This window comes from Anser anser, assembly GCF_964211835.1.
Source record: "Anser anser genome assembly, chromosome: 5".
Classification (NCBI taxonomy): Eukaryota; Metazoa; Chordata; class Aves; order Anseriformes; family Anatidae; genus Anser; species Anser anser.
This window is the reverse complement of record NC_139725.1, coordinates 52,202,896-52,230,599: the sequence shown is the minus strand read 5'-3', so window position 1 is coordinate 52,230,599 and position 27,704 is coordinate 52,202,896. Positions and strand designations below refer to the sequence as shown.

Sequence of the window (27,704 nt, the reverse complement as noted above, 5' to 3'; positions counted from 1 at the left end):
CTGAAACTGTTATAATAGCTGCTAGAAAATAGTAAGTTGTCTTTCAGTAATGCCACAAGCTCAGTAAAACTTTTTGACCAACGATGCCTTCCCCTGGTCCATTCCTGCTTTCCCTGCAACAGTTCTAGTTTGATCATGTAATCTCAGCACTCAAATCTCCAAGGTCTTCATCCTGAATTTTTTTCAATTCTTCTTCTTTTTTTTTTTTTTTTAAAAAAAAAGTTTATATTTTTGTCCTGTATCCAAATAAACACTTTAGAATTGTAACTGGAATTTCTTTCTTTCCTTTTATTTTTTTTTATTTTTTGGTTGGATGTGGGTAGAGTTTAAACATTAACTTAACATGTATTCATAGGAGGGGTTCTGCTAGCTCATTTGTAGCAGTGTAATAAAACCCAGCTGTAGTGAGATCTACTTCATTAAACCCGAGGAATGTGGACAGCCTCTTGAGGAGTAGGTGAGTGGAGTTCTGCAGTCTTCAGGAGCTAGCCTGCTATGGACACTTGTTTCTGAAAGGGGAAACATGCCTCTGATCATCTCAAGAGCTTTTGAGAGACCAGCCTCTGCAAAGGAGGAATGGTGGCTGGTTCAGGGGTGTGGGGAGGTAATGCACATGCCCCCAACTTCGTCTGCAGTTAAATTACTTGGCCATTTGTAATACTGCAGTCAATGTTCTCCTCGTATTTAAGTTTCAGGAGATACCATGTAGAAACTTCAGTATGTAAGCATAAAACTAGAATATCTTGAATACAGAAAGACAACAGAACTTTTCCCTCCCCTCCCCTCTCTATTTTTCTAAAGAACAACTGTCTGAATGGCTGCAAGATGCCACAGCTGAGAGTCATAACTAGTAATTGTGAAAACTTTAATCAGCTTGAACTTGGTTACATGTGAGCATTTTTTCTTAGCTAGGAAATCTTGGCCAAGATTTTGCTAGGAAGTTGAAGGAAAATATACTGAATATTAGAGTCTATTAATTCAAGAAAATAAATGGTAAGTAAATAAATATATGGGGAGTACTGCTTGCCTTGGTAGTTGTTCATGATTATTGCCAGTATTTTCTGGGGGAGGACATCTTGTCTAGTGATTTTAGCTGATTATTTGCTGCCCTTTTCCAAGTGTGTTTTGCACTTTCCCACCTTACTGTTGATACTATGGCTGTCTTTGTGTCCCTGGGTTTGGAAGAGGACAGTAGTCCTCTGCTTTTTGACGGGGAGTTACAGTTTCGAGTGCTGGAGTTTGAGCAGGAGTTGCCTGATGAGCAGAGGACTTGCATTCTTGACCATGTGTGTGAAAGAACCTCTGCTCAGATGAACAACATCTGCCTCAGGGGTTATTAAAACTCTTTGTGCGTGTGTGCAAAGAAGCTCTTCTTGCAGCTGAGTGTGTGCATTTGCTTCCTGTAAAAACTCACTGTCTTGCACAAGATTTAATGATTAAATTCAGTGACTGAAGAGACTTGGATACCTTCTCGACATAGGTTCTTCTTCGGTTTCCCTTTCCTTGGCCTTAGCTGAGTCTGACACTCAGAGATAAATTGTATCTGGATAGTTCTCTGTCAGCATTGAGGTTTGTGTATCACACTGAATCTCAGCGGCTTGGCATGTATTCTGGTATACACCGCGCCCCCTTTTGGTCATTTTTCTTTCTGGAATAATAAGAACAGCTTTTCGTTTCTGCATATTTTTGGCTTTTCAGAAGAAAACGTGTTTAAAAACTTATTTCTCTAATTCATGTAGAAATGATCTTTCCTTCTCACAATCAAAGAGTTATTGTACTATTTTATTTTATTTTTTATTTTTATCATAACCAGGGTTGACAATATTTAGAAGCTGTGTGAACTGCTGAGGATTGTAAAAAAGGGCTTAGTTTCAGAAGTCTTATCGTGAGACAGAGGTGGATTATAGACACACAGATTATCAACAGAGAGTCAAAGATGATGATGGAAACATTTGTGACTTACTTACCAGAGGGGAAAAAATGTTTGAAAACTGGATTCTCTGTGTGGTATTGTACAGGTAGGCAGTCAGAACCAGACCTCCTCAGTTCGGTGAGAGGGGCAACATTCATCTTTAGAAGCAGCGGCATGAATCTCAACCTAGCCCTTTGTGAGCATATACAGGAAAATGCAGAGACCTGAAGGTAGTGGTGCTCTCCTAGCAGTAAAATTACTCTCAGCTGAATAACCAGGGCTTCAGTCTGCATTGGATGATACCAAGTGAATGGCATTAGAATGAACAGAGAAAGCAAGGGGCCCTGCTTTTCTGTATCCCTGACAAGTCTGTGCATGCTCTAGCAGGTAGTACTATTGGGATGAGAGTGTTTATCTGTAAGATGTAGAAGTTTGTTTGTTTGTTTTTAACCTGTATGTACCATAAGTACTGGAGGAAGCATCATTGTAACTGAAACTCTAGGTCCTGCTTCTTCCTTAGCATTGATCATAATTTGGCTGCATCTACATGGAGAAGATTATTGCCTTCGCAGGGAGCTGGCATCTAATGTCTTCCCTTGTGACTTCCCAAGTAAGTGGTCGTTACATAGATCCATCCCTACAGTAGTGCCTGGCATCTCTCTTGTACTGAATAGTAATTTTATAGCTTTTTATCACACTTGGAAACAAATAGCATTAAGATTGCATATCTCTACTCTTTTCCAAACAGCTCTACCTGACCAAGTTTCTCAGGAGAGTGCCACTGCATGCTAGTGCTTGGGATTAGCTGGAGATACAGTGCAGCAGGATGTTATGGTTTAGGTTATACTTTTCTACTCTTGTGTCAAGTGTTCTTCCCCCTTTCCTTTGCAGATGTTAGGCGGGATTGATGGTAATCACTTAGCATGAGGAAAAAGATTAAAGGAAAAAAAAAATCCACAGCCTTGAAGTACTGGGTAGTGCGCCTATCCTTGCAGTTACTGAAGCTTTCCTGTAAACAGTGTTACAGATGTGCCTCAAATTAAGCTCCTCCATTCAGGAAGGAAACTTGCTGTTTCTCCTCAATAAATTCTTTTTTTATTCTTATCAGAAACTTTAAGACTTATGAGTTCCTCCGTATCCTCTCCAACACTTCTGTCAAACACCGAGAACTTATCAAAGGAGGTACTCTGCTATCTGTATCCAATCCTGTAAAGGTATATTCTAAGCTATATGTTGTACAAGCTAAGAAAACAGTCTTTTTCTAATATTCTTTATCTTAGATTGAACACCCCCAAATTAACTGTTGAATTTCAACACAATTTCACTTTCACGTAGAGAATCAGTAGGCTTTTGATCTCCATGCACATCCTCAGTCATTTTGGGATTTGTTGAAAATTACCGGTGCATACGGTTCTTTTCCTGAGCTCCTCAGGCCAAATTTTGTGAGTCTAGTCATATATATATATATATATATATATATATATATATGTACGTATACTGAGTTCCTTTGTACTGGTCAATTAAGTTCTGCTAACAGAGATGTAATGCAAACACAGGAACCATGGTCTGTTTGGTGCATGTATATGTAGAACAATGATAGCTGTTTAAGGTAGCTGATGAGAATTGTTTTGATAAGCATAATTAGTGCCCCAAATATGAACATAGGGAGGGTAGCTGTGTGACCTGCTTTTTGCTGGAAGAAGTGGTAAGATTGAAGCAACGTGACACAGGAGCAATTATCACTGAATTTGATGAAGGAGGGGAAGGACGAGAACAGAGTCACATCCACTATGATTCTCTGTAGTGTGACTTCACTGTAGGTGTTGATGAGTGGGTGGGAGAGTTTATTTCCCATAAGCTTAAATGGCAGCATGGAGTAAGTCCTGCACCAAAAAAAAAAAAAGTTGCCTGTGAAAATCTGCCAAAACAAAGAATGCTGTGATTCCATTGAGATACTGTGTTGATTGTTCTGTTCATATTATTAGAGCTAATGGATTTTCAATCAAAAGCAGCCATATACCTCAGGGATTAACATATTCTGTTTATGTCTGGGTCTTGCATCTTTTACATGAAAGCTCCACTGACTTCCAGATTTGGTGAATTACAGCCCTAGTAAGATAATGCAGATTCCCAGGACAGTCTTTATAGCCTTTCAGATCTGCATGGGCTGAGCTTAAGGGAAAAGAAGGTTTCGGTACAAATATTATAACACAAGCTTATTAGTACTTGAAAGGTTGTTGACGCATCTGTAGTACACACAAAAAATAATCTGGCAACTTGTTTTTGTAAAACTTTCTGTATGTGCCTTTATATTGGTTGCTGTTTACTTTCATCCTTATGTATGTACTTTTGTCTTAGGTTTTTGTTTTAGTTTTACTTTAAAAAGTATTGTACCTCTAATTAGAAAAAGGGTAACTCATGACCATATGAACTACCTGCATAAAAGGAGGGGCTGCTCTTTTAAGTATTGAGAAAATTGTAGAACCAAATGTGCTGTTGGCTTTCTCCCCTGTTCTTTTTTCACAAAAGGTGATGTGCAGTGTATGTGTTTATTTCCCCTAGAGGTAGGTATTGGGTTTATCCACACACCTACCAAGTATACAAACCACGAATTGCGGCTTTTATGGCATTTTCCATGCAGCTTGTTTAGTAAAGGATTTTAAAACGGATTCAAGAATGCTTTCCTGTAAGTATTTTACTGATTTTTCCTAAAATCAAGTCTGGAGAATGGAAGTACTGGACATTGTCTAAAGCCAGAAAAATGAAAGACAAGTTTGCTTCTGGCAGGAGGGTGTTGACAAGTGTTTCAAGGGCAGCGACTCTTCAGCACCACAGGCTGATCTGGGTGCTGCCTGTGGGGAATATGAGAATGTATTACTAACAACTTTACCCAGAAAGCATCTAAAATAATTCAATGTAAATTAATAGAATCTAAGAATGGTTTTAGTGGGAAGGGGCCTTAAAGACCATCTGGTTCCAACCCCCTGCCATGGGCAGAGACACCTCCCACCAGGCCAGGCTGCCCAAAGCCCCATCCAGCCTGGCCTTGAACACCTCCAGGGATGGGGCATCCACAGCTCCTCTGGGCAGCCTATACCAGTGCCTCACCACCCTCAGGGTAAAGAATTTCGTCATGTCTAATCTAAATCTACCTTTTTTGAGTTTAAAGCCGTTCCCTCTTGTCCTATCACTACACTTCCTGACAGAGTCTTTCCCCAGCTTTCCTGTAGACCGCCTTTTAGGTACCGGCAAGCTGCAGTAAGGTCTCCCTGGAGCCTTCTCTTCTCCAAGCTGAACAACCCCACCTCCCTCAGCCTGTCTTTGTAGTAGAGGTGCTCCAGCCCTTTGATCATCTTTGTGGCCCTCCTCTGGACTCCTTCTAATATATCCATGCCCTTCTTGTGCTGAGGGCCCCAGAGTTGAACGCAGCACTCCAGGCGGGGTCTCACGAAAGCAGAGTAGAGGGGGAGAATCACCTCTCTTGCCCTGCTGGCCACGTTGATTTTGATGCAGCCCAGGATATGGTTGGCCTTCTGGGCTTCAAGCGCACATCGACAATTAAACAAATGTGGTCACCATCATTTAGCAAAAACCAAACTATCTTTTTTTAAAGATAAGGATAGCAGAGATTTGATTATCATAGTAACTGAATACAAGAATAATAGCTCCAGGTAGATTGAATATGAAAAATCTGTAATCTTTTTTAACCTTATTATAGTGACAAATGACTGGCAGTAAATAATTCCTACTACAACTGGTAATATTTGTGAATCCTTATCTGCTTTTTCTGAATGCCAGCAGTTTCTCAGTGTGAAGTAATAGTTTCTGCAATAACATGATTGGCTTCCCTCGTCCTAAGCATTTATTGCATTATGGGTGATGGTGCAGAAAGGGACATAAGCCAATTGGGTTGTAACAAGTCTGTGTGAAACTATGGAGGAGGAGAAAGTTATTCTTATTTCTGGGTAAGTTGACTCTACCTTTCATATTCATGAACACCTAGACATGTGTGCACAAGAAGAACCATAGAATCACAGAATGGCTTGGGTTGGAAGGGACCTTAAAGATCATCTAGTTCCAGCTCCCCTGCCATGGGCATGCCACCAGCTGGATCAGGTTGCCCAGGGCTTCGTCCAATCTGGAATTGCTGTGATTAGGATTATTTGTATATGACATGGAAAATGCGAAACACCAGCTACTGAGCTACTCATCATCATCCAGGTTCCTTCCTGATGATGATAATCTGGGTTTGAACATGTTTCTTTACAGCCATCACAGTCTGCGGTTTTACCCGTTAGAAATCAAGGTGAGGTCTCTGCCCATTTTCTTTTATTTTCTTATTTTGGGTATCTTCTGACTGCAATCTGTATCCTGGTTTGAATAACAGGAAGAGAAATGGCACTAACATTGGGCTATTAACTTGTTGCCATCACTCTGCTCTCAGAGAACTAGCCTTCAGCTAATGAGTCATCTCTGCCATGACCTTGGCATGAACAGCACATTCTTCAGTGTTTACCAGTTTTAAGACTATTAATTTTGCCCTGTCTTTTGTTGCACATCACTCTTTTAACCCTTGCCCTGTTGTTTCTTCTGCTTGTTTCCTAAATGTCTTTGCATTTGTACTGCAGTCATTTCTTAATATTTCTTTTACAAATCTATCTTTCCATTGCTAGGCTGATTTAAGAGTAAGACAGAACCAACAGAGTTAGGACTTTGAAACCATATTCTTCACATGTGACTAAAAAAACCAAGATCGTTTAGTCTTTTTTTCCTTTTTTTTTTTTGGATTTCGTAGCAGCCAAGATCAAACTTTCCCAAAGTCAAACAATATATCATGTATTGTTTATATTTTTTTGACATATACCCAACATGACTAGAAACAGGTAAATGAAGACTAATATTTGTCCTCACCTAGATCTTATGTGAGGTCAAAAGAATAGATTCATATAGCTTATTGTTTCAACAACCTTCTCAAAATGCTTTGAGATAAACGCTTATTGGGGAGTCAAGCTGCGTTTACTGTAGCAGAAGAACTGAAGACAAAAGCCAGAAACTGAGAAATTGCAAGCTCTTTAGCTTCACTTTTGCCCTGCAGATATTATGGAACAAGTCCTTACAGAAGGCGTTTCCAAGCATGTGAAACACAAGAAGGTGGTTTGGAATAGTCAACACTGGTACACCAAGGGCAAATAATGCCTGATCATCTGGATTACCAATTTTCATGAAATGGTAGCTGGCTGGGTGAAGAAGGAAAAGCAGTGGATCTTGTTTACCTTGACCTTAGCAGTGCCTTTGATACAATTTCTTAATTCTTGTAACTGAACTGGGGAGATACAAACAAGATCAATGGGCTACCGAGTACATGAGAAACTAGATGGATCACTGGGCTCAAAAAGTAGCAGCAGTAGTTCAAAAATCAAACTGGCAAATTGTTATGAGTGGTGTTCCATCACTGTTTAATGTCTTCATCAGCAACCTGAATGATGGGAAAGAGTATGCATTCCAGGCCTGAGGATGACATGAAACTGGGGCAGTAGCTCATAGCTAAAGTCTAGGGCTACCATTCAGAGGGACCTCAATAGGCTGAAGGAGTTAGTGTTAGGACAGAGGTTGGACTAGGTGATCTTGGAGGTCTCTTCCAACCTATATGATTCAGTGATTCTGAGTTGGCTGACAGGAAACATTACTTTCAACAAAGACAACTGCAGAGTCCTGCATATGGGGTGAAATAACTCCATACCTCTGTACAGGCTGTAGATGGGGTGGGCAAGAAAAGATTTGGATGATCCTAATGAGTAGCAGATTGAATGTGAATCAGCACCATGTTCATTCAAGTATGAAATTTTGCAGAATACTTAATAGTAAGGGTGTAGCCAGCAGATTAAAGGATGCAGTCATTCTTCACCTTGCATTTTTGAGGCTAACTGGGGTAAAGTTTCAGTTTCCAGCTACCTCTGCCCTCCCAGGCTGATATTTAAAACTCAGCTAGACAGAGCCCTCAGCAATTAGATCTAACATTGAAGTCACCCTGCCTTTAGCAGAGTATTGGGTGCTGTTCTGTGAAATTCTGGCAGTTCTAAAGATGAGAGTATCTACCAGAATCTTTGGAAAGTTTTTTTGGTGCTTGACAGGTTATCCTTCTTATTGTTTTTTCAAACTCTGTGTGTCTTCCAAGCATTGAAGCTCTTACACCTTTGCCACATTGGAGAAACGTTCAGTGAAGTTTTATTCTCCATGTAGGTAGCTGTATTCTGTGATAAAGTTATTTCTGGACCTTTCATTTGAAAAACTATAAATATGGAAGTCTGTAGTAGGTTACCCAATATTTTAATAACTCATGATATTTGCTAACCCTTCTCCAGTGTATTATTGTTTTCCCCAGCTGGTGTCAGAACAGGACAAAAATCCACCTCTGGAATAGAACTGGACCACTTTCTTACTACTACCAAAAGGAGCTATATCATTTCCTTTCTTCTTAGACATCTAATAATCATATTTTCAAGAATTACATTAAACAGCTTCACGTCACGAAGGGGGAGTGTGGCTGAATTCACCTGTTAAGTTTCACTTCTACAGTTCCTTCCAAGTCTTTTTTTTTTTCCTATCATTATGACTCTTCAAGAGAGGAGCCATGATGTAGGCTGGACTGTCTTCCCATTTGTATGTTTCACCTGGGACCAATGTAAGCTCATAATTTCTTTTGGGCCAGTTTGTAACAAAAAAGATGACAAACATCTTCAACACGACTCTTTTGTTCCCTCTTCTCAAATCTATTATCAAGAGGGTTTTTTTCTTTTCTCGGTCAGTGACCTGAAGGGTATGTAAGAAACCTCAGAAGGAGTATAAATGCTCAGTGGACAGTTCTCATTACCAATGATACTGGAGATCTGCCAGTGAGCTTTAAGCAACAGTAGGTGTGACATACCAATATATATATATACTTATGTATTTTTTTGGTATCATTTGAGTCCGTTAAAAATGCTGTTGTGTAAGAACAGGTTAATTACCTTCAAGAACTCCGCTTTTGAATTTCTTCCAGAAATTAAACTAACACCTTTCTCTGCCTCTTAGTTTAGAAAGATTGGTTTTCCTTTAACTTGTGCTAAAGAACGTCATTAGTAAAAATTAGCAGTTCCATTATTTTTTACCAAGCATTTTCCGTGCGGATGAGCTGACAATCCTCTTGAGAATAAAAGCTATTATTTTTCTTCTAAGGAATAGAGCAGTACGTGCTTCTTCAAGGGTGTTGTCATAAGTCATTCTTCTAAAGTTCAGTGGGAAAAAAAAAGTTACAACATCATTTTCTGTATCTCACAACATTTTTCCCTCTTTTCCAGCTTTGCATCCTTTACAGTCAAGAAGCAATTTTTGGAGGGTTGTGATGAGAATTGTGGTATTTGCAAGAAATGCAGTACTCAGAAGTGGTGTATAAATGGAAATGATACATATTTTTTGCCAAATTAGATTTTTAAGTAGAAATGGAATTGAAGAAGGAATACAAACCCATATTTGGAAGATGTGTATTAGTGTTAAAAAAAGAGATCTCCTTTCTTTATAGAGATTTTTATAGAGCTCAAAAGTTGAGGCCTTTTAATTGTGGTGTGAGAAGTACCCTTAAAATAAATGCGTGCTCGCTGTGGTCTTTCTGTTTTGTCCTGGGACATGCTAATATGTGTACACCTCCCCTGTTTACACTTATACACAAATAAGAGGAAGGGTACTTTTATATGTGACAGTGTTTATTCCTTTTAGCCTGTGTTTTTTTATTTTATTCTTAAGTAAATTGAGTGCATCATCCAGAAACCTCAAATATTGAGTATGACCAGGAATATCTTATTTCATTTATATGTCTAAAGAAACTTTAGCTGATCCATCACATGTGTAAAGATATTTTACAATAGTGGCATCTACCTCAACTTTTCACAACTTTAAATGTTGCAGTTTCTCTACTTATTTATCTGGTTTTACCTCTGTGGTTACCAGAATTTCAGTTCTTCTCTAAGTTTCTTTCTGAAGTTTGACTCCTAGAACCCTGCATGATGGCTTCTCTGGTTAATCTCTGAGAACTTAGATTTTCAACCTATTCCTGGTGATTTTCATGCTTTCCAGCATTTCTTGAATATCTCCTCCTCCCATCTGTTTAATTGGTACCCTTTCCAGCATTCACATATTGTTTCTATTTTTATTTAATAGAATTATTTCTTGAAAATTTATATGATAACTTTACTGGTAACCTGGTAAAAGAAGATATACTGAAATCGGTGGGAATACCAGGTCCGTTGATAACTGTGGGGTACTGAGAAAGTGTTGTGTTTTTTTTTTTTTCCTCCTCCTTGTGGGTGAAATGTGTATTGTGCTTTTTAATTAAAGAGGAGAAAAAAGCCTTTATACTGGCTCAGGGAAGTATTGTTTATGGCTTTTTTTTTTTTTTAACCCCAGAAGTGTAAATCAGGGTAAACCCATCATCCTCCATTTACAATAAATTCTGCAAGAGTAGCATCAGCTGAGTGCACTCCAAAGAGAAATACCATACTCAGACTTTATTAGTCGGCAGTTTTTTTTCAACTTGATTTTTTTTTTTTTTTTTGGAGTGGTAGGGTGGTTAGATTTATTCCTGGTTGAAAGGTGGCATTCTTTATTAGGGACAAGGAGGAAGCACTCAGAAAATGAAGACTCTCTGGAAGGCAGTGAGATCTCCTTTGTCTATGAACTGGTATGTGGTTTGCTTAATAAAACCACCTTTTAAATAATCTATTGTTGAGAATAAGCCATGAAGATTTATCAAGAACAAAAAGTCTTAGATTAATTTTATTTACCTCTATAACAAGGTAGTGCATCTTACAGGAAAACTCAGCAGAATAGCCCTATCTTTTGACTATAAAGTTTCAGGCTATATTTTGCATCCTCTTTACCCATAAAAACAATGAAAACGTGATTTGGCTGAATAAAATTCCCATTTAGCCAGTAGGTTCGTGGCAGGGTGGGTGGGGGAAGGAAGACAAGAAGAATAGTGTTATATTAAAGAAACATGGGACAGTAACATTGTGTGGAAAATGTGAATATCCTGGGCTATGCTAAGGAAAATATCTTGCAAGACCTGTGCAGAAAAATTATTTCATTATCCATGCAGTGGTAAAGCTTGAAGTGGAGTAGAGTCTAGTTTTGGGTGCTCTGTTTCAAGAAGAATATGGATCAGCTGAATAACCAGCAAGAGGAAAGCAATGAGAGTTGTCAGATCTCTGAATTTGAGTTGAAGAAATGCCCTAGACAGGAAAAATGAAGAAATTGGAGTTCTTCAGTTTTAGGAGATGCCTGAGCCCTCAAGTAAGTAAAGGATGCTTTAAAGAGGCATGGGAGGTTCTTCCTATTTTAGGCTATCAATAAGTCATGGATGTAAATTGCAGTGAAGGAGATCTAAGCTGAACATCAGAAAAATCTTTCTAATCCAAAAGAAAGTGAAGCACTTGTAGGAAGCCTTCATCACTTTAGGAGTGGGTATATCTTATTGGTTGTGAGGAAAGAGAATGGTCTACGTGGTCTATGGAAGTCCCGTCCAGTCTTCAAGGACATTTGGTTTGTTATGAGTTCAGTAGGGCTGCAAAGGATGTAAGCTACTTGACCTAAAATCAGAATCATCCTCTCAACGTTTTGAGCTGTTTCTAGAGTGCTCAGGAATGATACCTACATTAGCTTAAAAATGCTGGAATTAAGAGTAGTAATAATAAAGCATGTGTTTTATTGTTGGAGATGCCAGGAAGGACACTTGGAAACTCACTAGCTGCATTTCAATCTTTGCTTACAGGAAAACAATTCATATATATGTGTGTGTGTGTGTATATATATATATATATAAACAATTCATATATATATATATAATCAGTACTTGTATTACAACTTAGAGACCAAAAGGCACTTTAAATGAATTCCTCAGCATCGTCTTTCGAGTAGAAAATAAGTTCATTCTGAAATGCATTTCCCACTTTAACTGCTGTCTGTTCTAGCAGAGTTTGAGCTATGACTGAGATATGTGGTCTGACAATAACTAGGGCTGCAATATATTTTTTTCAAGTATCCTTCAGTACTACTCAAATACGAGCATCTCCTCTAACTATACAAATCTTGTAATCTTGCATGATGACTTCTCTGTAAGGCAAAAATAAAATATAGCTTGTTGTACCAGCTGTTCAGGGAAACACATGCATTTAGATACAAAATGTATATGAGGGGAATCTAGAAGCTGTATTTCTTATTTTTTTTAAACCTGTGAAAGGGACCTCAACACATTACCCCCACTGAAATAGAGACAATGGAGGCCCTTAGAAGTGACAACATTTTAAATTATTACCACTCTTTCCTGAAACACTGATATCGCTTTCTCAGATGTATTCTATTCACTTATTGAAGAAATCAGGATTAAAAAAAAATAAAATAATAAAAAAAAATCCCAGCTATCATCCATATTCTGTGAGGATATGAGAATTGCTGTGGAAGAATAAGCTACCAAAGTAAGTAGAAGCCATCTTGGGGAGGTGGTCTTGTTACTGGAAGAGCAATGCTGCAGGCCTGATCTTGTGCTGTTAGAGGAAAATTAGTTTTCTCATTAGGGATTTCAGGACTCTCAGATTATTGTTACACCTATGGTATCTGTGACCTGTTTTCCCCCCAAATTGATTATTGTCATATGTTTATCTTTTAATATGGGATTTCATGGTATGTTGCTGACAGCTTCTGCCATGCACAACGGGTGAGGATGAACAGCAACACAGACTACTTTGAAAATAGACTGCACAGTTTCCTTCCTAGATGATGTCTGTCTAAACACCATTATGATGCTTTCTGCATTCACTTGAACCCTAGGATACCTAGGTCACTTTGGCAGCCATGACAAACTTTGTAAAAATCTGCTTTGAGACTGTGCATCTTACAGCCAGGCATGGAAGGTCTGCATCTTTGATGATTTCTCAGCAAAACTGAGCTGAGGATGCGCAGCAGGGGTTATCCACAACTCAGCTCATTCTGAAGTGCATGGATCTCTCACTATTTTTTTTATCCTATGTTCTGAATAATGCTGGAATTGTATTTTTTTTTTTAAAAAAAAGATTTCATACTAGTAAAAATTTCTGAAATTCTTATTTAGAGACGTCCCCCAAACGTGTTAAGAATTGTGATGGAACTGATGGAACCTGCAGGCTTGGCCTTCCTGAAAAAATAGCAGTTTTGGCAAAGACAAAGAAAAGTCTACTGAATATGCAGTAACAGTTGGTAGCCTGCCTGGTTATCTCAAGGGGATTGATTAATAAGGGACAGAAAACTAGTTTACAAGTATGCATTGGCTGTAGGCTAGCCAACAACAGGTGTGAAAAACACACATTTTCGACAGACATCTGCTATGACTGAGGTGTTCAAAAAGTGTCTGCGTTTCAAACAAAGCGTTTAAGTTGTTATTAAGTTGTTACAGTTCTGGCACAGTCCACTTATCTCTCCTTTTTGTATGCTAATTAGTGGGAGACAAATAGTGCCTGAAAAGTAGCATCTGTTTAATGACAAATAAAATGCAGGTCAGTATATCTGTGCTTCAGAAGATTGCTTCCCATCTCCCAGTAATCTGATGCATGAAAGAAAGATGCTGTAAGAAACTTGTAGCTGGATACAGACTTGGCCATGAAGACTCATAAGTCTCCACTCAGCGCTCTGCCTGCACACTTCCAGGAGAGTGAAAAGTGTGCTTTTCTCACTGGTGCACAGATCTTCATTGAATCTTGGGGAGAAAAAGCTGCTTTAGCATGGACATAGCAGTTCAGCACACAACAGTGCAGTGGTAGATGCACATATATGTGAAATCTTTTGATTGTGTGCTTTGAATAGATATTTGAAAGGAAGCAAGTCTGGAGAAACGGAGAGCAGCTTAGCTGAACTTCATTTGAACTCAGTGAGAAGAAATATTCAGCAAAAGTGACCATTGAACAGGCTTCTTGAGCTGCTGCTCTGCCAATGAAGCATATTTACTCGATCAACTTTAAACATTTCTGCTAGTGGCACATCAGTCTCCCTGAGTGGTTCACTTCAGTGGTGCTCTGTGTGTGGGGTTTGTATGTTTGATTGTGTTGTCTTTCTTAGGAAGAGATTGATCTTCGCTTACTCTCTTCCAGTTAACTTGCACTAAATCATCTCTGTTCTTCTAGGTCTTTGTAACAATTTGTAGACTTCTCTTTTGATAACCCTGTGGTGAATTTGAGCAATAGGCAGTAAATTCTTCTTATAAGCAAGAGTAGTTGTACTACCTGGATATGGGTCACTGAACCACTCCTACAAAAATGCAGAGTATCTGTGGGATGTCTGAAGCCCCCCAAATACTTTCCTGGAGAAAATGATAAACAATTTTATTGGCTTTTGTTGGTTTCAAGATATTAAACTAGTACACCCATTAAACTCTGAATGATTTATAGTGATAACAGTCTAGTGCTGAAGACAGAGATATGTAGCAATCTCAAGCTAAACTGAAGGTAGAACCTCCTTTGCGGGGAAAGAGGAATGGGAAAGGAGGCTGGGCTGGACTCTGAGTTTGTACTGCCACTATGCTTCCAGTGAAGTCTGCAAAACTGAACTTTGCTTTGCATTTGTAATTGCAGCTACTGGGTAGAAAAAAATGAAACACTTTTGTTGAACAAGTCTGAATAGAAAAACTTCGACTATAGCCCTGAAGGCAATTTCTGAGGGACTCAGCCTTAGGAAGAGAAACTTTTTCGCGGAGTGTTGAACCATGGAGACCTTGCCCTCCACTCCAGTCAGCAAGGAGTATTTAGCTAATTGCATATGTCTTGGAGGGATGTAAGAGACAAATGATTACATGTTGTCCAGGACTGTAAAAGCTGTACAAGTGGCTAGAAGAGCTTGAAATGGATCAGCTGCCTTACTGGCAAACAGTGCAGAATGTACTGCTACTGTCTGTCCTGTTTCAAACAGCTAACAGGAAGCTCCTGAGTTTCCTTTAATGCTTCTGGTGGCTGAGCCAACAGTACCAAATGACAAGACAATGATAACCTGTAAATGTTGCATTGGAGCAAACCCTGACTGGATTTATTCACCTCATAAAAGTATTTACTGTCAAACTGCAAGAAATCTTTTTTTTTTTTAAGACAGCAAGTACTAATCTAAAATTTTGATAGTCTAAATCTCTGTGTTGCTATTGTGTTATGAATTGTCATTGGAATATTTAATTTGTGGTATAGTAGGGTTAATATATTTATTAAAAAGCATGTGTTCATGTATGCAGATTTGTGCGTGTGTGTATATGTAGGCAGAAGTATCTCAGCAGTTTTCTGTGTGGATTAGATATAGGGTTGGGAAACACTGGGAAACAACTTAAAAACATGCGCACACTATGATTCTTTTTGTCTTAGCACTGTGTTGTTGTAACCATTATTCTGATTCTATTCCTGTGCTCTTTAATTTGGACTTGTACAAAATCTGGAATGTGATCCCAAATACCTTTAAGAATCAGATCAGACTCCAGATTTTAAAGAATTCAAAGGGAAATTAAGACTTCTGCTCTCAATTTCAAGACTTCCTTTGGTCTGCTGGCAAGTCTAGAGTAAAGCTAAAGAGACCTAATCTCAGTCTGTATTTGATAACCCAACAGAGATGATGCAGCTTCTAGTCCCTGCTGCATTTGCACTGCTGGCTTGCCTGCATGTCTTCATTAAGTTCTGAGGCTTTGCTAGGTCAGGACTACTAGCTGTGTAGTATTTAGCTTGTGGCTTTCTCTGAGAGTAGTGACATCTGTTGGCTTCCTTGTAATGATCTTGAGAAGAATGTCAGAGGTGGGTGAAGATGACTTGATGTTTTGATGAGTGAGAAGGACTGAAAGGGATTTCTTCTGTTTCATTTATATTACTCATGTCTATACCAATGACATAACTTTCTCTTGAAATGCCAAGTGAACATTAGAGTGGCTTGTGTATGTGTGTACAGGTTTTCAGCTCCTTCAAACTTTAATCTGCTACTGCTGTTTTGGTGTAATGGGAACATGAGGGTTAAGGCAACAGCAGCTGGTATCCATTCTCTATAAAGCACTAACTGGTCACCAAAAGCTCAAGTCCAAGTCCTAAATGTGAGGGAATGATTTTCTAACCAGCTTTTGCAAAAGTGAAAAGCCACAACCACTTCTCTATCATGCAGACAGTGAATTACAGTTAGAGATTTCTGTTGCCCTTGGCAGAGGCAGTCGTTCAAACTTTCCTCAGAGTGTGTTTGCAAGCTTCAAAGTAAAGGCAAATTTATATTAGAAAGCTATCACTTATTCACTGTGTGTCTGGTTGTGTTGTCGTGTTTCTCCCCCATTCTTGAGTTTTGCTCCTGCTGGGAACATATTTTAGCCCTGTATATAGAGAACTAGGTACTTTTTGGTTTCTGTATCAAAACTAAATAATGAGGAAAGAGGACAAAATAAAAAATGAATCCAAAAATACCTCTTCTCTACCAAGAGATGAGGTTAAGTAAAAGAAAAATCTATTACTACTAATTCTTGGTCTCTGAAAATAGGTGGATTAGTTTGAGTTAGGGAAGATAGTGTTGTGAATCATGTCTGTCCTGCCCATCCTGAAGGGATATCCAGGCTGCTTGTTGATCACAGCTGGAACTGCTGCAGCTCACAGCTCTGGAGGTTGAGCAAAACCAAGATGATGTTGTTTTTGTCTGGAAACATGGGGGTCTGAAAAGGTTGAGTGGTTCTAGAGATGACTCAGCAGCTTGTATGTCTGTGCAGAAGGGTCAGAAATCTGATGTGGTAACCCTAGTTTTCCCAAATTGTTGACTTCCCTGTTGACCAGAGCCCAAAGTATACAAAGCATTTGTGCACATATTCTACTTAAGGAAAAGTTCGATGATGTGAGTCAGTATTACAAAACATTTGAGTGAAAAGCTAACCATGGGTCTGACCTAACAAAGCACTACTATCAGAGAAGCTTCAGGGCAGCTACATTTGAAGTGGCTTTTGAAAAGCTAGCTCTTGCAACAGCTCTGAATTTCTTTGACTGAATCAAGATTACTGTGGAAAAAAATGAGTAGACTATTTCACTGTGATTCTCATTTTTAACTTCAAATTTAATATTTACAATATAACTCAGTGGTAAAATGACAGAATGTTCTGTTTAAGATTAGGTGACCATGGATCCTTTGAATTTAAGATAACAAAATGTTAAGATAATCTTTGTTATTCCTACCATTTTAAATTTAGATCAGGTCAGATGAGAATTTCAGAATGTCTTTTCATCCTTTATTTCAGAACCTTAACTTTGAGGGCTTTTGGTCCTCATTTAGAGGAAAGTAAATAAATTTATATGGTGCCCTAGATTAACACTTAAATAAAAGTTAAGTTTCAGTGGATCTAAGATTCATCCTTAACTACTGGAAAAAGTAGTTTGGGGGAAATTTGGGGCATTTCGGGGCAGATTTGGGGGAAAATGTGGCATTTAGTATAAGACTTTTCTGGCGATTCCCTCTACTCCCCATTACTCCAATAGTGCAGTTAGGTAGTGCTCATTGGATCATCCACATACAGCTCTGTGGCCACATTATTAATAAAAGCCAGAGATGTAACAGGAAAATAATCACTGTTGCAACTAAACGGAAAAGAGTAATTTATTAAAAGCAAATTTTAGACAGTTGCGACAAAAGTATGTGTGAGGGGAGGGTCTTAGAGCTGAATGAATAATAATATCAAAGCTGGAAGACGCTCGTGGCTGAGCTACTGTGATCAGTGTCCAAGAAATGAGGACAAAGATCTGCTTAGGGGTATGAAACTTAACTTGCAGATAATAAGTAAGTATAATCAATTAACAAGGAATTAAATATGTCATTAAGAGGAGTTTTTCTATTAAAGCTTTGTTTGTTTGTTTGTTTCAATCTTCCTTGCAGAAAGACAAATCCATGTGACTGAGGATAAACCATAGGGATGTGGGATGGGTCAGATGGTACTATTCATACATAGTGACTCTGCTTGAAATTCTGCAAGAAATGTTAATGTGCTAGTCTCACACAGTATTTCTGCAGGTGTTATTTAAGGATGCATTTCATATAATATAGCGCAATTTTCTGTAGTTTTCTCTCTTTATAAATCCTTTACATCAGTAGCTGGAAAGAGAAAAATTCTGATAGTTCTTGGGTTTGTAATGTGCTGACCACAGGATAAATTCACTGTGGTCAGATGTTCATCTAACTCCTCCAATTTTAAAGAAGATAGAGGCAGACAGCAGTAATCTGTCACACAGAAATGAACACACTAAAAAGAAAATGGGTGATGACTTCTTACCAAATTCTGCTGTTGGTGGGATCTCAAATGCTAGAGGTACCATGTTATCATAACATTAATACAAATAGGACCATCCTGCACGTGTTGAATGAAATAAGCAGCTTCCATGTGATGGATGGACATTTTGACAATTTTAGCCCAGTTTCTGTTGTATGTTCTTTGCAGAAGTACCACTCTTTCTCCCCACTGGTTGAGAAACTGGATATTAATAAGTCAATGATGTCTGTTGAGAGGGTTCTGTTAAAGTAATTTTTATGCCCATCAGAGGTCTGAACAAAGACACTAGGAAACAGGCCTTTCATTGATGCTCTTGCATCGCAAAAGACAGCTTGCTGTAAAAAAGAATAAAGCGTGGTTATCAGAAACCTATTAAATTACTATATTTCCTTTTGTTTTGAAGAATATTTTTTCTCTAGGTATGTGTTTTTTTAACTCCTAGACCTCATTTGAAATTTGCAGCACAAACTGCTTCAGCTAAGGAGCTTGGTGTACCTGGCAGATTCTCATGTATACAAAAACTGAGGTGGTAAGATGTTGTGCTGAAGAAAATTTGAAGGATTAAGAGAAGCCAAAGGGTGATCGTTTCCCTGTAGAATAAGATATGTCCAACAATGGCATGTATGTAACACAAGTTGGAACACAATTCAGTGATGTGTTCTCATTGATATCTAACCCTAAATTAAATCTGCAGTAGTGCTTATGTTAATTGTTACCCATCAGCGTAACAGCAGAAAGGCTGCTTGCATTCTGCCTTGACATCTCTCTTCAAATGTGGTGGACTTGGTTTTCATCATTTGGCATTTTCTATCTGACCTCCATGGGAGTAATTACAAACTGTAGCAAGCAAAAGACATAAATTCTGTCCCACAGCTGTTTTTTCTTAAGCTAAAACTCTGAGACATTCAGTTGTATCAAAACATTTATCTAAGAATTTATTGCTTGTGTATTACAGGATTAAACACAAGGTAGATTTTATAAGGAGACGTAATTAGCTTCTTCGTGACTGAAGCGATATTTGCATGCTCCATGTTAGGCCACAGATGGATGTGTGTGTGTATATATAATATATATACACTTGATCATGCACCTGGATAACATTAAAAATATTGATGTTCTAAATTTCTGTCTTCAGAGGCATATTGAAAATGTGTAATAATATGTACTAGCCCACAGGCAGGCACTAGTATGTCTCTGATATATAACACACAGAACAGTGGTTCCAATTAAAAAAAATAATAATAAAAAATTATTTCAGTTACACTAATGTTCATTCTTCATAAATTAGTCCTGTAATAATATCTCTATTTCACACTGGTAGCATTTAGGAACAATAAACTTTAAAGGGCTTTATAATAAATATGTACATTTTTTGTTATACCTAGCCAGAAAGATGTACGATCCACATTAAAGAAAGTATCAAAGGTTGGTGGAAAATCTTACTGTTCTCATTTTTACAAGTAAAGGAAACAAATCTCCCATTAGGAAATTTGCCCAAGACTGTGAAAGAAGTCTGTACCATGGCTTAGATTTTAACGTGGGTATTTGGCATGTCAGTTACCTACCTATTAGCCATATAGGTTACAGTAGAAATGATCTAACTTGAATAAAAACCGTGAAGTTTTAAAGCTAAAGCGATGCAGAAATAGCCACCTTCTGTTTCATCGAATCAAAATAGCAGTAGTTAGGTATGATTGTCTTTTGGGGATGGCTGTGAATGTGCTCAGCCAGTTAAATCAATGACAGTACCAGCTCAAGGTGATGTCTGGGGCTGTGAACTTGCCTTTATGGCTTTGGCCTCTAACTGGAAGATAACTTTTCCTAAGGCAAGGTCTTGAGGAAACTGCTTTATAAGCCAAGAAGGGGAGAGGTGAGAACTGCATTTAAATTCATAAGTGTTCTGTTGTAACAGTTTTAGTTGCATCAGTTTTCTCCGTTTACAGTCTTCGTACTTTGAATGGCAGGTAATTGTTAATTCCCTCTCGTGTGGTTCAACAGAAAAGATTGGAATTCTCAGTACAACCGCCTATTAAACTAGTACAAATACTTTTTTTCCTTTTTTTTTTCCCCCCTCTCTTTTCCCGGTAGGGCTCTCCCTGCAGTATTTGTTTGAGTTCTTCTCCCACTCAAACACACCCACTCACCCAGGTACGTAATCTTTTCTATACACTCTAGCGCAGGTGAAATTGTGTGTCTGGCAAATATGAACCAAGTGCTGAGGTCCCTCCTTTTGTCCAGCTTAACTTTTGAGGAAAGGGAGGAGAAAACAGCTGAGAGGGAACTGTATTAAAAAGTAATAGTGGACCACGGAAAAATATTTGCTTTGCGTAAATATATACTTGTATTTTATTATCTCTTCTTGCAGCAGATGTGAGTTGCCCTCTGTGAGTTTGATTTAGCCAATGGAAAGGAAAATAAACCTGCCTTAAATTCCCACAAATCATAAAGGGACTAACGCAACATTTTTTTAAGTGACACTAGGTATTAATTCTATTTCCCAATTGTGACTTGAGGAAACTGCCTAACTTAAAATAAAAATTTATCAACTCCTTATTGTTGATTTATAAAGGAGACCTTTTTCTAGGGCCTATAAGCTAAGTTCTGTTTTATTCAGTCTTGGGTCCCTCTTGATAATCCCAGTGATCAAGATTGTCTTGATAAGATTTAGTCATCGCTTTGGAAACAAGACGTGCTCTGTTCTGTTCAGCAGCTGGTAGTGCTGTCTGCCTACTAGCAAATTTGGGGGATAGAGGCCAAATGAATTTCAGTCACCTCACAGTAAACCTTGTAACATATTTGTGGCAATTTCTAGCTCCTGAGGACCAGATAGGTGCTATAGCACCTGGTATGCTTGGTGTCTCCAACCCAAAGAACCTCAGGCATATCTTTCTTTTTCCACTTTCATAAAAGATTTAGTGAAGATTCTAACATAAAGAATGGCAAGTAATGGAACATTTTAATGTGAGGTGATCTAGCTTTTTCTGTTCTCCCTCAAACATCAAAAGCAGAAGGATGTAGAACAGTATACAGAATTAAGTTAGTATAGAGGGAGGAAAAAAAAGAACTCTTATAATCATAGTGTTGCTGACATTTTCCTTAGTTTCATGATTAGTAGTGTCTTCCTGAAAGCCTCAGCTCCTGGACATGAGAGAAAAATGTGTTCAAACATTAAATTTCATTAGGGAAAACAAGCTTCTAACTCCTTGACCTCTTAGATTATATCTATATAATCTGTATTTATTGTATCTATATTTGAACCCAGGTGTGTGGCACTTGGATTTGGAACTACCATTTTTGTGTGAGTTTATCTCATCGCAGACACATGGCCTTCCACCGTGTAGTGAAAGTGGGCCTCTCCACTGCAGGGAGCAGGACAGGTCATCATCACTGTGACTGCTTTATGATGGTCTTGAGTAATACTCTGCCTCCATTTTGGATGTCTTCCTTCTCCTCACTAGCAACCATTAAAACATGCTTTCCTAAACAGATCATGCTGATAAGTTCTAAGCTGAATAAATTGATTCATCAATTTTTATGGCTTTAGTGTAGCAGCTCTTCCAAATAATTCCTGGTAAAGTGAGTAAGGACCAGAGTTGTTTTGAAGATCATGAAATCGATGTGGAATGAGGAGCTAAACATGCAAAGGAACTACAAAGTTAGCCTCACATTCATGTAAACCAACAAATAAAAAGATTTAAAGGGAAAAAGATAACTCAGAGTGATATAAAAAGTCAACCTACTTCATGGGAAGTTGGTCAGAAGGTGACTCACTTAAAGCCCTTAGGGAGGGGGAAAGTGGAACCCTGCTCAATTTATAGTAAGGTTGATTTTTCCCCTCCTCCCCCTGCTGGATTTTTTTTTTGTGGTTGTATTGGTGAAGCACATGTTTCCTTATTTAGGCTTCTTTTCTTCATTAGTTTGCTGACAGTTCTTGAAGCTGCCTGGAACCTAAGATGTTTATAGTTGAGCAAATTTTAAAAAAAAAAAAAAGTGTGCATGTTGTGGGGGTTGTTAAACCAACAAGAAGAAGTTAAAATTGAGTAAAAGCCAAGCTGGGATTTCTTGAATCTGTGTGCTGCTTCACAAGTAGTGCAACTGAAGTGATGACACGGCTGAGAGACAGCATATAGCCCAGATCTCTAATGCCATCTTAATATTGCTTAGGTACATCTGAAAGAAGTAAACCTAGGGAGTGAGCAAACTTCTTTCTGAGAGGTCAAAACAACTTTCATCAGCCTAAAGTTATTTAACATTGTAGCCTGGTATTTCTCATTTCATTGACTGTAAAGGCTTCAGCCTAGACACTGTGAGCTGGAATCAGAGTATCTGAAGTTTCAATGCAAATCTCATAGGTGCAGTTTGCCAGCAAAAGTAGGGAGGGCAATCTCCTCTTCCTCCTTTCTACCATTAATGCCATAGTTTCAGGTTTTGCAGAAATGTTTGGGCCTTGTTTCAAGCAAGGAACATGCCCACAGGACTAGCCCACTGTACCTCAGCAAAAGAAGCGGGTGAAATTCTGCGTTTGTAGAGTCCAAAAGGAGAGACCCAATTCTCTTCAGGGACTATGAGATTTTGCTTTAAAAGTCTGAGCTAGCCTAGGCTGGACAAGAGACATGGAGACACAGAAGCTGAATGCCTCAGTTACCTTCTGAAATTAGAGCCTGAAGTTGGTACATTTTGCTTCCATTTCAATTCTGAACAGATAACCTTTTTTTCCTTTCCTTTTTTTTTTTTTTTTCCCCAAAATCTCTGATTTGTTTATTGGAAAATTGGGATCTTGGCTTTAGAAAATATTCTGGTGCTGCAACAAGAAATCTTTCGCCAGGTAGAATTAAAAGAAATGGATGAGCTGAATTTAATTCTTTCACACAGGCATAAGTGCTTTCTCTGACCTCTGGCAAGAGGGGACAAATGGTGAAACTCCAGCTGCACCCTCAGCATCAGCGGGTGTAGTGTGACTATTCTGGTGTTCATAGATTAGCTGTAAAAAATTAGCTCCAAATTAGCGTGAGATCACAAGAGAAGTCACTGGGAAAACCAAAGTGTAATAATTTGGCTTTCAATCCTCTGCTCAGATCAAGAAAAAAAAAAAAAAGGCTGATATCTGTGTTTATGTCAAAACTAGACAACAGTGTAAATATCCTTTATACCTCAAAAGTTTTTCTTGGCTCTGAGCTCTTTATGGTGACACCAGGAAACCAATTTAGATGCATTGTTTTTCCTTTGAAAACCTGATGGGAAGAAAATAAATCTGAGCAGGCTAAGGCAATACATCTACAAATCCATATGAGCTGCTTTATCTTGCTATGTATAATCTTGTTTCCTTCTGATTCTTATACATCTGTTACTCCCTGTAGGAGGTGAAAGGAGCCTATTTAGGGAGTCAATGGTAACATCTTTCTTATTTGACAAAGGAAAAGTTAAGTGAGAAATTAAGAAATGAAGAACACCACAAATAGGAATGTAAGGAATAGTGTGTTGAATCTTCTTTCTGCCATGCATCTTTGGGATGCTTCCATAAATCTTGAAGTCTTAGAGAATGTTATGTCTGTAGACAGTGAACACAATGTTTATTAACTTGATGTGCCCACCCACAGCAAGAAACTAATTGGAAGCCCCCCCCCCCCCCCCCCCCCCAAGTTGTTATGATGGTGTATCTGTTAAATGTTTGAGACTTGCTAGCAAGTACTTTGGGCTCCTCTTGTGCCAGATCTAGCCCATGGGATTCATGCTGATCATCCTCAGCTGATCTAGAGTCCTGTTATGGGCTGCAAGAGGAATTATTTTCAGATGGATTTCCAGTGGGAAAGGAGATTGAATTATTTCCATTTAAGTTGACAGAGTCTCTAGTGATGGCAAAAGTGGAAATCTGGTTTTGTGTCAGCTGAGGACAGTGACTTTGTGTATGAGTTTATGAATTTTATCAAGATTAAAATCGAAGATCAAATTCTCTATCAATTTAAGATTTTGTCGCAACAATTGCTGCTCCTATTTGTATAACTTAAAGAGCTGGCTGAATTCTCCATGTTATGGGATGATTAGCAGGATTTGCTAATCAAGAGAACTCCACAGTACAGTCGTGAGACTTCATACGGCTAATTTCCTGTTGTTTTTGTCTAAAGCAGGAAGCCTTCTGTTTCATGTTCCTGAATGCTACCTGCCTCTTGTGCCAGATCTAGCCCATGGGACTCATGTTGACCATCCTCAGCTGATCTAGAGTCCTGTTACGGTCTGCAAGAGGAATTGTTCTCAGATGGGTTTCCAGTGGGAAAGGGGATTGAGTTATTTCCATTTAAGCTGACAGAGTCTCTAGTGATGGTAAACGTGGAAATCTGGTTTTGTGTCAGCTGAGGACAGTGACTGTGTATGAGTTTATGAATTTTATCAAGATTAAAATTGAAGATCAAGTTGTCAACCAATTTAAGATCTCGTTGCTATGGTTATTAAATACTCATTAATACATAACACCATTGTTGCATTAAGATACTATACCTAATGATTAATATCAGCTGCCTAAATCACAGTCTTTAACAGATCTGGACCCTTAGCAGTCACTAATGCAAACGATACAAGGTTATTATAATTAAAATGGCTGCAAATGTTCATTGTACTAGGCTGGTTCTTGTTCTCAATTCCTTCTGGAGAGGGAAGTCATTGTGCAGTTTCTGTGCCCAGGGAGAACCAGCTGAAGTGTGAGGGTAAATTTCTGCCTCTCTTTTTGCCCACTTTCTTCCTTCTGTGATAATTAGTTGTTAAATAAGGGAAGCTTCAAATGTCCTACTACATTACAAGTGCTTCAGCTGAAAATGCTGCAGTTGGCAAATCTGACAAGATGTGAGGTTAGTATTGCACAGGATAAGCAAGAAAGAGGATTCCAGTTGATCTGGTCACATTTGAAAGGTCAATGAATACTATTAAGCCTAGAGGGTAAAAGAGAGCTGTTCCTAACGGAAATCAGTGGAGTGAAATTCTTGTCTCACTGAGCAGAGATATAGGCCTGAAAAAGGAGTTTAACAAAGAGCGCAGAGCAACTGTGAAACATAACTGCAGTTAATTGGACCAAAATGAGTTTAATTAGACCAGCTAACTGTTCAGTTCTCCTTGGCACTTGTTTGAACATAACACTTAGTATTGGAAGTTAGTTACAAAAATTTTGCTTCATGGCTTAGACTTTTTTTTATCAAGGGAAAGCGGAAGATGAAAGTTGAATGTGTAAACAGAATAAAGGCACAACCATTAAGTTGAGAACAACCGGGGGGAGGAAAGCAGGTGAATAGATCCCTATAGACTAAAGAAAAAATTTTAAGGGGATTATGTTCTGATATCTGACTAAGGGTAGTGTGGAAGGTTGTTTTAAATAATAGATCAAGAATGTTAAAAAGTAGAATTACGGCAGTAAAATAAATTCATGTCTGCCTTTGGAATTGTATGGTGATGTAGAGATCTGTAGTTCATTTCCATGGTGAGTAGTTTTGCTGTATTTGCTTCACTGGTATAGTGGGATACAAAAGAAGAGTTTCATCACACTGGTGAAATGTCAGAATTTAGTGTCTGCTTCAGACTGAGAGCAGTGGTTGGAAATTCAGGTAGGCTTTTTCCGATCCTGGCATCTAACATCCTGATGGACTTGTAACAACAATTTCAAGGCCTTCCAGGCCTTGAACTGTAGTGGTACAGCCCCTTGTAGGTCACTAGAAGAAGTGGTTCTGGAGTGGGTGTCAGTGTGTTAGGATAGCTGAGGTTCTTGCTGATTTTTCTCAATTGCATTGAGGTGGTGGTGGGGTGTAATTATCTTCCTCCATTGTTTTCAAACAGGAGGTGTTATGACTTTGCTAACTTCTGTGGAGTTGTGTCTATACTCAGTGCCATGGCACGGAGGATGAAGACAGCTGTTGAATATGCAGCTATTTGTAGAATGAACTGAAATACAGGTAAACAAGGAAAGTCCAAATGCACAGATGCATTTGACGCTCATTGAATAAATATCTCATCATGCCTCTACATGCTTGAAATTCATCCAAATTTTCACTGTTTCTGAGCTACAGATTTAATTAGGATTTACTAAGAAACACATTGTTTCACCCAAAGGTCACAAACACAAGAGGCTTAAAATAAGCAAGGGAAGCTATACTCAATATCCATAGTGTGAAACTGCTCTTGTGGTCATTCCACAATGTGACAGGGCCAACTGGCACATGGAGGAAAGGAGTAGATCTTGGATCCTTTGCCAGCACTACTTAACATCTTTCTTCTATGAAGGGCAATGGTCATGACATGAAAACTGCTACCACTTTTGGTAGATAGTAGCCATCACCTTTCATTATGTTATATTTAAGGGGAAGTAATACTTGTAAAACTTGCATCCACAGAAGGCAGGGGGCTTGCAAGAAAGGGATGTAGGTTAAGGAATATTTTGATCAGAGAAAGATACAGGAAGAGCAGTACTTGTGTCAGAGTTCCCCTGTGGCTCCCAAGCTCTTAAAAGCTCAGCCATTTGAGAACAACAGACTTGTTCCTTAGCTCAGGTTGGGGAATCTAGTATGCTGGTCACTTGTCCTTCTGGAGGCTGGTGGCTCACATGGACAGGTCCTGCACTAGAGAGTAGGTGGGAGGGCTTGATTCATTCTCTCCATGTGTAAGTATCCACAGATGGGGTTTTGAGGCTTGGAAAGCTGACTCCCAACTCAGTCTGTCATTTTGCACCTGTTGTACACTTGCAGGAATCACTTTTATCGGGTATGAAGATTATACCTTGAGCACAATTTTTTGAAGATAATGAAGATTGTGCTCATTGAGGTCATTTGGAACGGATCTCAGACTGGCTGCCGTAAGCTCTGAACATGAAACCTGCTACAGATTGATAGGGCAAATGTATTTTATTTCCATTACTTTTCCTGTAAAAAAAAAAAAAGTATATAACAAACCTTTTTCAAGTGTATTCAAAATCTAAACAAATGTGTATTTCTATTACTGAAGCAACTTGTTTGCTGAAAGCAAAATGAAAATCCATTTGCTACATAAATAAAGGAAACACACAAGCTTTTCACTTTGCAGGAATGAAAGAGAATGCATTGTCCCAGTGTTTTTCTCCATATGGGCTTTGGCCAAAGGGGAAATACAGCAAAAAGGCAAACTGGTTTGAAAATGCTCTAAGAACAGAAAACATGAACATTAATGGATCTCCTTGTGTTTTTTTTTAACAGTTAATTACTTATCCTTTTTTATGAAAAACACTGTAATGGAAATACTAATATATTAGAAGAGAGCATTGGATTTGAGAAGTATTACAGGAGTAAACGCGAATGGATTCCTAAAGTATAATGCAGAAGTTATTGGGCTGGTAGAAGGCACATCAGCTCTGACCTTTTGTTATGGGGACAATTGGCCATTTCTAGAATGCAGTTAGGGTGGTGGTTTTTTTAGGGTTTTAAGTCTGTTTCACCCTACATCCCCTTGTACTTCATACACAGAACAGAAAATAAAGAA

The 27,704-nt window shown here is 38.5% G+C and overlaps 1 long non-coding RNA gene across 1 annotated transcript; it reads left to right on the top strand.

Annotated features, from left to right (window-relative positions):
• Window positions 1–466: 466 nt before the first annotated feature.
• Window positions 467–27,393, top strand: LOC310899815. The gene is made up of 3 exons (XR_014584689.1): window positions 467–993; window positions 26,034–26,149; window positions 26,939–27,393. It is a non-coding gene; the product is annotated as an uncharacterized lncRNA (long non-coding RNA).
• The last annotated feature ends 311 nt before the right edge of the window (window positions 27,394–27,704 follow it).